The sequence below is a fragment of the Rhineura floridana genome, chromosome 4 (genome assembly GCF_030035675.1).
Source record: "Rhineura floridana isolate rRhiFlo1 chromosome 4, rRhiFlo1.hap2, whole genome shotgun sequence".
NCBI classification, from domain to species: domain Eukaryota; kingdom Metazoa; phylum Chordata; class Lepidosauria; order Squamata; family Rhineuridae; genus Rhineura; species Rhineura floridana.
Window position 1 is genome coordinate 4,594,430 of NC_084483.1, and position 11,334 is coordinate 4,605,763.

General features: G+C 42.7%; 1 long non-coding RNA gene across 1 annotated transcript; it reads right to left on the reverse strand.

Annotated features, from left to right (window-relative positions):
* Positions 1-3,259: 3,259 nt before the first annotated feature.
* On the reverse strand, positions 3,260-10,452 carry LOC133384239 (uncharacterized). The gene is made up of 4 exons (XR_009762465.1): positions 10,154-10,452; positions 9,641-9,749; positions 4,968-5,047; positions 3,260-3,349 (listed from the first exon to the last, which is right to left on the reverse strand). It is a non-coding gene; the product is annotated as an uncharacterized LOC133384239 (long non-coding RNA).
* Between the last annotated feature and the right edge of the window lie 882 nt (positions 10,453-11,334).

The window sequence follows — 11,334 nt, forward strand, 5'->3', positions numbered from 1 at the left end:
ATATTCAGGGGTTTCATACACATAAAACAGGTTCTAATCTTGTGGGTCAGGGAAAGCCTGGTAAAAAAGATAAGTCTTTACAAGGCTTCTGAAGCAACTGATGGCTGTTGTTTCACATATGGCAGAGGGAAAGGCATTCCACAGTGTATGGGCGACAGTAGAACATGCCCTTTTGCAGCTCACCACCCTATGAGATTCTGTAAGGTGTAGTACAAGAAGCAGTAAAATTACCTCAGATCTAAGTGATCTTATATGTCTACAGAGAGCAGGCGGTCTCTCAGGTAACTTGGGCCCAAGTTGTGCAGGGGGTTATATGTTAACATTAAGACCTGGAACATGGCCCAGTAGCTGATACTCAGCCAGTGCAGTTCTCTCAGAACACATGCAATAGGTGTGCACCCAGATGCTTTACTCAACAACCTGGCCACAGTATTCTGCACCAGCTGTGATTTCCACACCAATTCCAACAAATGCCCCACATAGAGGATATTACAGTAGCCCAGTTGTGAAGGTATTAGTTAATCCTAGGATGGGTTTCATTCAAATTCAGAGAGTAAGCTATAAATAGTATTAGATGCATTGTTTTATGGTGCCAAGGATTCTAACATGAGAAAGATACAGAATTCATTCTTCAAACTATCTATACCTGCAATATAATTAATAAAAAGCAACACTGTGCTCAGAGCACATCCTCACATTCCTCAGTGTTTATAGGATTTGGCAGGATGGAAATTGCTGCGTGAGTTTAAACAAACATGCTTCCCAAAATATATTTTTGTGATAAAGAGAATGATGGGAAAATGCACTATAAAGTGTGAGATAACACCTAACCTCTCCACAAACAAATCAGATTAAATGTTCATTAAGTAGCCAATGTTGTCTAATCTTCCTGCAAATAAATCAGAATGAATTGTAAATAAACCCCTAGCCTGCAGACACTAAGTAAATAAATAAGTAAATATAAGTATTGGAATGATTTCTCCATTTGCACTCAAAAGACAAGTCTGTATCTGCAATTTTGCCCCTACCCCAACCTAGATCTGACACTGATTGCAAAAAAACTGCTTTGTGCCAACACAGCCCCTAATGCATGCACATGGTGACCCATCACTGGAAGAGAAGGAACTGTGTATGTTGCATGTTTTGAAGAAAAATAAATCCACAGCACTATGTTTTCTATTAATTTAAATAATTCTCCAGATCTTTTGATATTTTTAGATCACAATATTTTACTTGGCTGATTATAGAGGACATTTGGAGGGACTCAGTATGAAAACTTTGTTCTGCGTTAGAATAAAATAAACAAAATTATGTTTGCTTTCTGATACAGCATTTCCCCCTTTGTAGTATAAGACCTCCCAATCAACTATAGTTGCGCAACCTGAATTTGAAGGTATGTGATTGAATCCCACCTGAAAATAGCAACAGTCTGGAAGTGCCCTCAGCCAGTTATACAAAACTTTTGGCTGTAAACTAGCACATTTTTGATGAATTTCATCCATACCAAAACACTAAATAAAAAGCCAAGTGTCAGGTTAATTACAGATGTTCAGAAATTACAAATCTGATGTTACAGACAGGGCTACTTTTAATCTGTTCTAAAACAAAGCAGAATTCTGCACCAAGGTAACTGAAATTTTAAACGACGGGAAGCCTTTGTCTGTGACCTATACACCTTCTGCAAAATAAGTAGATTTGCATGTATTTTGCATTATTCTGCATCTGTTCTGAAGAATGTGTGTGTTAAGCAGGATGTTAGAGTCTGCTCCCTGATTACAAACAATTCTGTTCAGCTCTCTTCACGGCTATAAGGGCTAGGAATTTGCTTTTCTGTGTGTTCAAACAAAAACTGTAGGTCTTTAATCCTTCTGAGATTATCACTAAATTGGAATTTTTTAGTCATTTCTGAAGATACTATAAAAACCCAGGGTTGGTAAATGCTGAAACAAAGTGAGCATTCCCATGCCATAAAAGACATTTATTTCAGAAGAGCAGCACTGGAACATAATGCTCAATTTTCTTTAAACATGTGCAGGCCAATGCTACACTTGAAGAAGCAATGGATTTTATGGGTCTCACTTGCCACAGGTGTCCTAGGATTGCAGCATCAGTGTGTTGTGTTCATAAATCCACCGCCATAAATCAGCCTGTGGGGGTGAAGTGTATGGTGGCAACAAATTTGCCATCAGTAGGCCAATAATTAGTCCCAAACCCACAGTCATCTGGATCATTTGGCTGCCTTTTGTGTACTCTTGTCAGTTTGCTTTCGGCAAATTATAAGTTTCTTGGGGTTCCCAACACTATAATATAGTCAGTGTATATCCCTGACCTGACAAGGCTATTGCAATAACTGGATATGAAAATGCAGACTACACTGAATGCAAGCCCTGTTGCAAAGGAACAATCAGGAACACAGTCTAATCTATGAGCTCCCAGTTATTCCTGGCAGTGGGACTTGCATTCAGTACTGTTTAAATTTAGCTCTGAATGCAAGCCCCACTGCCTTCAGCAGCAATTAGCTCCACTTGGAAGCTCTGATCTGGAGCCCCAGAAGAGAACCGATTCCAGCAGGGCTTGCATTTGGCACTGAATTTAAACACTGCTGAATGCAAGTCTCACTGCCAAGGAACAATCAGAAGTCCACTCCTGTGCTATGATTGTTAATTGGCAGCTGCAAGACATGCCTCACAGCCACACCCCTTCAGTTGCTTGCTCTCTGTCATCATCTCTACACCCCTCAGTTCTTCCCGCACGTGCCTTCTCCCACAACAACAGATGTCCCGAGCATGAAAGGAAAGTGTGTTAGCTACTGAGAAAAGTCTTCTCAGTGGCTGACTCATCTCCTTTCACCCTGACTGGCTACAATCAGCAGGAAAAGACAAAATTAGCATGTTAGAAGATTCTTCTCAGTGGCTAACACATTCCCCTTTCATACTGATTGGCTCATAGGATGCTGGAAACATAGGGACCCTGCTTCCAAAAAAGTAAGGGGTCTAAGATCCCTTGAGACCCTGGGTGACTACACCACTGCAGGTGAGTGACAGATGGGCATGGCTGGCCAAAAACAGCTGAATGAGCCAAACTGGCTGGCCTGGCATCTCACCATCAGTAAGATTTTTTTAAAAAAATATCCATTATGAGTTATCCTTTATGATCAACTCATAGACTGATTTTTCAGTGTCACTGATGACCTTAGTTTAGCAACTGACTTTTGAAAGGGAAGTATTTATTTAAAACAGCAAGCACACAATTCATCGTACTCTGATCTTGTTGACTCTTGAGTGCATTTTGCAATCTGGAACTAATATAACAGATGACAATCTTTCTTTCCACGAAAAAGCTTTGTAACCTGAATGGAAACAAAAGAGGGGAGAGTAGTACTATGAGTGATGCTAATTCCTCAGCTTCACTGATTTAATACAGCTGCAGATCTCAACTTAAGCTTTCCTTTGCTTGTATCCACTCCAGGTAATATGTTCATCTGACTCAAGGACCAGCCCAAGACACTGTGGTGCCTGAGATGGATGTTCCAAATGGTATTAATTCACATGAGGTATAATGTTATTATCACAACAACCCTGTGAGGTAGGCTGTGCTGAGAGACAGTGGCTGGCTGAAGGTCACCCAGAGAGCTTCATGGCTGAGTGTGGATCTGAACCTTGGTCTCACAGGTCCCAGTTGAATACTCTGTCCACTACACCATGCAGAGTGACTTCTGGTGCTGAACCCCAACTGGAGGGGGAACAAAGGAGGTAGTGGGGAGGAAGGGCTCAAAACTTTCCACGTGTCTCTCTCTCATGTCAATTTCTTTGCATACATGGTTCATTAGTTTTTATTGTTGATTTATTATGGAACTGTGAAATCAATGAAGACAATTAAAAAAAAGAAATAAACCTTCTCACTTTAGATGTGCTTGGGGAGGACCCACGTTAGAAGAAGACATGTCTTTGTCACTGTCACATACAGTCTGGGCCTTAAGCATGCTGTAGAAACTGTTCTTGGGATGAGTTTATGGAGAGAAAGAAGTGGAGTGACCAGAAAAATCAGGCGTGGGCCATCAAGGGCAGTTATCTACAGGGTTCTCTCACCCATCTATGTGCATGACTGATGTTCAAAGGAAAATGTTGCACTGTCAAAATGGAAACTAGTTGTCCCAGCCCTCGCTGATAGAGTTCCTGTAGCAGGCGCTTGTTAAGTCATGGGTCCCGCACCCCAGGGGTCCTTGCAATATATGAGCCCTCCCTCTACAGACATCTTGCTAACAGCAGACATTTTACTAGAAGTTTGTAAAGCAAGGGTGGGGAATCTCAGGCCTGGGGGCCTAATGTGTCCCTCTCTATTTGGCCCGCAGACCTCTCCTCAGGCCACACCACCTCTTCTCAGGCCATATCCCTCACTGGCCCTGCTTTGCACCCCAAGACAATGTGCCCTTGAACTCTGATAATGCTTCCTGTGTATCTGGATGGAGGACAGAGAGGTACATGCAAGCATGTGTAGACACAAGCCTACTGTACAATGATAAAAATTTACATTTGTTACCCCACCCACTTTTGCCTCTGGCTCCACCCACCACTGGCATGTGGCCCTCAGAAGTTTGTACAGAAGGGAATCCAACCTTCAGACTGAAAAAGGGTCCCCACCTCTGTTATAAAGGGCACAGAGTTCTCCTTTGGATCTAAGTGAGCAACAGAGCTTAAAACTAGGAGAACTGAAGGGGTTTACCAGATATTTTTTTGTCCACTGAAACTTGAAGGGGACACAGGTCAACACAATTAGATCTTAGGGGAGGGGTCTGTCTTTTCCACCTGGCTGTACCCACATCTGGCACAAGAGCAACTAACTCTTATTTCAGTACCAAGGTGTCTTTCATTTCAGTAATTGCTACAGCCTGGTAATAAAAACATGTGCTGACTCTCCCTTTTTTTAAGAGTCATTTTTAAAAACAATTGGTGTGCTTTTCTTCTTACTAGAGCCACTGTCACATCCAGTCAAAGGAGAGAACGCAAGGGTTTCTTGAGAAGCAGAAGGTCTTCTTCCTTTCTCCCATCTGTAATTAAACAGAATCCAGATGACAGCATTTCAGTATTATCTTATGAACTGGGGGAAAACTTTTCCCGGCAAGCTACAGAATCCTGCTGTGAAGAAATGATATCATGTGCCCACTGACAAAAAGTTTTTTAAAAAGTCACAATTTCAGTGCAGTATTGGCCTGCATTTGTAGACCCAGCCTTGGAAATGGAATATTACATGGCTAAAGCCCTTAGTAGGCTTGAGTTTGAATCCTTGTGCTCAGCAGGGAAAACAGATTCCTAGCTTTTTGCAGGAAGGGAGGAGGACTATATATACTATATATATATATATATATATATTGAACCAGCTGTAGAAACTTATATATATATAGGTTTCTACTCCCGGCTTTTAGACGATACCTGGAGTTGGAGGAACTCCAGGTTTCCATAGCAGGAGCCAGCAGGGACAAAATGTTAAAGGACAGAGAGAGAGAGCAGACAGATGCCAGACCAATTCTGGATACGGGCTCATAGTTATACAAGGAGTCAGGGGATACAAAAATCTGCAATTCTCAAACCATGTATACCAGTGCCACCCACCCACTTGTTGGACAAGTGTGGCAATTAGATGTTGTTGCTTCCTTTGTACACACTGCAGTAGTGCATATGCACCCTCACACTCTCATGCCTTGATACCGTTTGTCTGAAGCCTAAGCCAGGAGTAAGCAGGAAGTGCACTGCAGGGAGGAGTGGCAGACATACTATTTGTGATGGATCCATTCCTTGAGCCAAGCTGGTTATCCAGAGTAAAACTATGGACAAATCCATCACTATGTTCACACTGTACTGGCAGGAGAGGGGGCACTCTGGGGGAGAAAACCTGGACAGAGTTGTGCTGCATGGATTGAAGGGACCAAGGCTATTTAAATATACATCTGTTTAGTTTTCTCACCATCAGACCTCTTCTTTCTAAGGTTCCCAGATCATCAGAGCAGGCATGAATGCAGGTTTGGCTTTACTCCATTACCAGGCCCATCACAAGCTCTCTTCCTGTTGTTCAGTCACAAACCCAAACTGCCTGTCCCACTTGTGATCCAAGTTGGTTGATAGGCTGACTACCCATGATGCACACGTAAAAGTTTTCAGTTCTTTCCTCCAGTAAAATCCAATACATCTGATACAACGTACAATTTAGAATTCCATGCCTTGTTCCAAGTGTCAGTTCATGGGTGCATCCCAGAAGATCTCATTTCCCCCCTCCTCATTCCTCCTTTCCCCTTTCCCTGCTACCCTCCCTCATACATCTGGGCATCAGCACCCATCCCACTTTTGCATCCTGTAAGACCAGCTCCCTCACAGTCACGGGAATCTCTGAGCCCATCAAGCTCCCACCCCACCCCACCCCACCCCACCCCACCCCCAGAGTCTCAACTTGAGGGCAGCTGAATCCATAACTAAAACACCCAAGCAACAAAGGTGCAACACGAGTGGCAAATTAAAAGCCGTTATTGAACAGCATCCGGGTTGGGAGAGATCCTGAAAGGAAAGACGGCCAAGGGCTTCTGTATGTTGGACAGCTGCTTGACAGACAGTAGGGTACCAGGTGTGCAAGGCCCCTTATAGCACAAGCCCTATTACATCACCGTCTGTCATGGACTTGGCACGGCTAGAGGAGCCTGACTAGAAGTTGGCTTAAGGAGAAACAGCCAGGAACACCCTGGTTAGTGCTGCTGGTCATAGGGTGGGTCAGCATGGACTGGGGTGTGGAATGGATCTTTGCCTGTGGAGAGCAATAGTACACAATAGTCAGCAGCTGGGGCACACAGCCTTGATGATATTAATGTATTATCTTGCTTTATTTGTTGTTGCAGTTGTTTCTTTTGTAGCTCACTTGTGAACCTCTCTGTGATCTTGTATGAAGAGTGCTATATACATGGAAACAAAATAAGATAAACTAAATTGGTTTTTGGATGGAACAACTATCAGGTGGATCCACAATGAGCTACAGAATCGTACTCAAAGAGTGCTTATCAATGGTTCCTTCTCAAACTGGGGGGAGGTAACGAACAGGGTACCGCAGGACTCGGTCCTGGGCCCAGTGCTCTTCGACATTTTTATTAATGACTTGGATGAGGATGTGCAGGGAATGTTTATTAAATCTGCAGATGATACAAAATTGGGAGGGATAGCTAATACCTTGGAAGATAGAAACGAAATTCAAAGTGACCTTGATAGGCTGGAGCATTGGGCTGAAAACAACAGAATGAAATTTAACAGGGATAAGTGCAAAGTTCTACATCTAGGAAAAAGAAACCAAATGCACAGTTATAAGATACTTGGCTCAGCAATACTACACGCGAAAAGGATCTTGGGATTATTGTTGATCACAAGCTGAATATGAGCCAATAGTATGATGTGGCTGCAAAAAAGGCAAATGCTATTTTAGGCTTCATTAACAGAAGTATAGTTTCCAAATCATGTGAAGTATTAGCTCCCCTCTATTCGACATTGGTTAGGCCTCATCTTGAGTACTGCGTCCAGTTCTGGACATCACATTTTAAGAAGGATGCAGACAAACTGGAACAGGTTCAGAGGAGGGCAACAAGGATGATCAGGGGACTGGAAACAAACCCCTATGAGGACAGACTGAAAGAACTGGGCATGTTTAGCCTTGAGAAGAGAAGACCGAGGGGATATATCATAGCACTCTTCAAGTACTTGAAAGATTGTCACACAGAGGAGGGCCGGGATCTCTTCTCGATCATCCCAGAGTAGAGGACATGGAATAATGGGCTCAAGTTACTGGAAGCCAGATTTCAGCTGTACAGAAGGAAAAACTTCCTAACTGTGAGAGCGGTATGTGATGTTCCTATATTAATGTATATATGGTAAGTGTTGGTTGTTTAGAAGATACATGGTAAGTGGAGTGAAAGAGGAGGGGGAGTGAATGGGCAGTAGAATGCTAGATGATTGGCTGAGTGTTTAAAATGGCTGAACGTATAAAAGGAAGAGTGAGAGTGGAATCCAGGGGGAGAAGAGAAAGAGTGGGTTGCTTGGTGGGGTTTAGAGAGTTGTTTGCCAGGAGAGAGTGGAGAAGGAGGGGGGTGGAGTTCGGATTAGTATTGAGTAAAACCATATGCTTATGTGCCTTAAGAAGAAATCTTGTTAATCTTGTTAGCTTTGTTATCTTTAATAAATACTTAATTTGGTTTACCAAAGGCCTGATCCTTGGCTGGGGTTTCACAGACCAGAAGGGAGGGTAAGGTAATGACCAAGGCTGAAGGGAAACTGTAACAAATGGTGGCAGCGGTGAAGAGAATAACAATACCAGTATTCAGAGTCTCTGGGAATACTAGTATTAGGACGTGACTGGTGGTTGCCTAGCAGGGGGATCTGTTGAGATCTGTGCTAGAGCGGGGAGAGAAACAATAAAAAAGGACAGTCCGGACTGGTGGAGTCCCTGGTGGTGCCTAGAGACAGGCAGTAGCCACGCGCAGGTAGGAACCTGACAGGGAGAGCCAGGGAAGGGCGTCACACGGTACGACAATGGAACCATGGAATCAATTACCTATAGAAGTGGTTGACTGTCCAACACTAGAGGCTTTATAGGCCCCTTCCAACTCTACAATTCTATGAATACATGTTATGGGCAACTTTAAAGGCTTTCTTTCTATTCCTCAAGACACTAAGTCTAACTTACTCCCATCAAACTCAATAAGACTATTCCACAGTCATGAAAGTTGTTCAGTCATATTTCTTTCAATGAATTCTCCTAGTATACTCTTCCCAATCAAATATACAATAAAATAAAAATAATGTGTGCATGAGGTACTGAGAACTAGCTAAACTAGCCCCCAAAGCAGGAAGTACACCTGCAGTCTTCATTAATTCTCAGCTAGAAAGAAGCTTTGTTTCCATCATGGGCATCCATAGGAGGAGGGGAGAAAGGGGGAAATCCCCCCCATGAACCATAATCCCCAGATTTTCAGCTTTATTTTTTTTTTACAAAGAGTAAATTTCTAGTATTTGTAGAACCTGAGGTATGAGGCAAGATGTATAGGAACTGTTCTTATATTTTTGTAAGAATCTAGCCTGCTCCCCCACTTTCAGTGTTTTACTCCCTTTCCCCTGGAAAGGTTCCTACAGACACCCAAACTTTCCTTGTGCACTCAGTTTTTAGCATTTTTGTAGCATGGCGTGGTGAAGCTCCTAAGCTAATTGGAAAGGATAGATAGCATGGGCACATCTAGCAGAGGGTTAGGGAAACTTTGCTGTCACAAGCAGCAGTCCCTTAAGAATAATATGTCAGGAGCCATGTGCTAGCACTATGCAGGGCCAAAGCCAGTAGTAGATAGGACCCAAACAAAAAGTTGAGGGCATAGTCAAAAATGGGCAGGGTGTCACCTTTTCTTTCTCTCTTTTTGCCATCTCCTCCTACTCTTTCTTTCCTTCCTAGCCACTGACGTGAAATTAGACTGAGGGTCACATCTTCCACACTGCCAGTCTAGGAGGCGGAGGCTACTTGAGTGAGCCAATAAGTTTTCTGCAAGCACCACACATCTTAAGCCTTCAAATTTATGAGAGATTCAGAGAGAGAGAGAGTTAAGCAGTGAGCCCACTGCACATCCCACCTTTAGTCAGATGCACAGTCTTGTCCAGCTCACATGACTAATGCTGCTGCTGGGAACCTGATACCCCTCTGGAAATGGATACCGCCTGTTGATTTGCTTCTGCAATAACCTGTTGCAAATTAACAAAATTAATTAACACAATTAATTTGCAAATTAACAGATTGGACAGATGTCTCCAGTCAGTCCTCCTCCAAGGAAAATTGCCTGTCAAATGTTTTTTCAAACTTTCTACAACACAGGAGGGGAAATACTGAAGGGTAGGTAACAGACAGCAGACCGTCCTTAGAATTTTGAAAAGGAGAATGGCAGTTGTTGGGAGCCCCTCAGCCCCCTGGAACAAAAACATAGTTTAAGAATGATTGTTTCTCAATGGGTGTGCGCATCTAGTATTCTTAAATGAAGAACAGGATGAACATTTTTAAAAGAAAAAAGAAGTAACATACACAATGCAATCACCTACAAGCAGAACAATCAAAAGAATTCTGTGGCATATCAACCTCACTATAGACTTACTCTGCCAACTGAAAAACACCTCTGACACATCATGGCACAAAAGTATTCCACGTTCCCTATTTCTTCAAGCAGTAGAAATTTCTGGGGCAGCTCTTTATGGCGACAATTTGCCTGTGAGGAAAGAGTACAGTCGCTTTGTGGTGCTTTCTGTGTCATAGCCCTTTACTTATAAATGCAGAGGTGGAAGCGCAGGCAGGTACACATAACAGGCATTGCAAACTTTAACACAGCAATTTATCCACCACCAGTCTGCATTACAGCACTCTGCCTATCCTTTTTGGGACAGATTCAAAATGGTGTTTTCCTCTCTTGTAGCAAAGAGAGCAAGCACTGGCCTAAAGCCCACTCTATCACTTCACTGTGATTTGCATTCCAAACTAAGATAATTGGATGATCATCAGTACTACACATTAAGGGCCAAGCTACACCTGATGTTAATTGTATAACTCTGCCCTTAAATGAGACAGGCTGCTTTGGAGGAAGGGAAGCCCTGTAGCCAGCCTTCCTTGTTCGGTGGAGCAGCCACATTTCTTGGTTGGGAATTGGGAGGGGGGAGACGCACATGGCACCAGCCAGTTCCCCACACACACACACTGGTGGAGAGGATGTGAGAGAGCCCTGTACAGCCATTCTTTCAGCAGATGCTCTTGCAGTAGACTGGGGTGTCAAAGAAAAAACATTACACAGTCAGAAATCCAATCAAATGTTTTCTTGCATGCTGTGATTTCGGGTAACGTGCAGTTATAGGGAAAGCTCCATGTGCTGAATTGCTCCTTTTCCTGGCTCAAGAATCTAGCCAGGAAAAACAAACAAAAACCTTTGCAACATATGAGTTAATTTCATTTTGCTTTGGAAAAAATGTATAATAATCTCAATGGGGTTCCAGTTTATGGAGTACCTTTGTTTCAGTTTGTTTACTTTCAAACCATAATAAAATAGAAGAAGCATATAAGATTCAGTATATACAGAGCTGGCTGACACAGAAAAAATGTAAATATTTCCATGGGTGTACTTATTAAAAAGCCTTTTATGGAAACTTAAATAGAATAGACAGTTACTCTCCACTAACAAGCTACGCATGATGGAAAGCAGAATCCAAAACTGTTTCTTCAGTCTTGAAATAGAATGGTTTGCATTGTTCCTCTAAAGCGACTCAACAACTAGTTAAATAATAACACAAA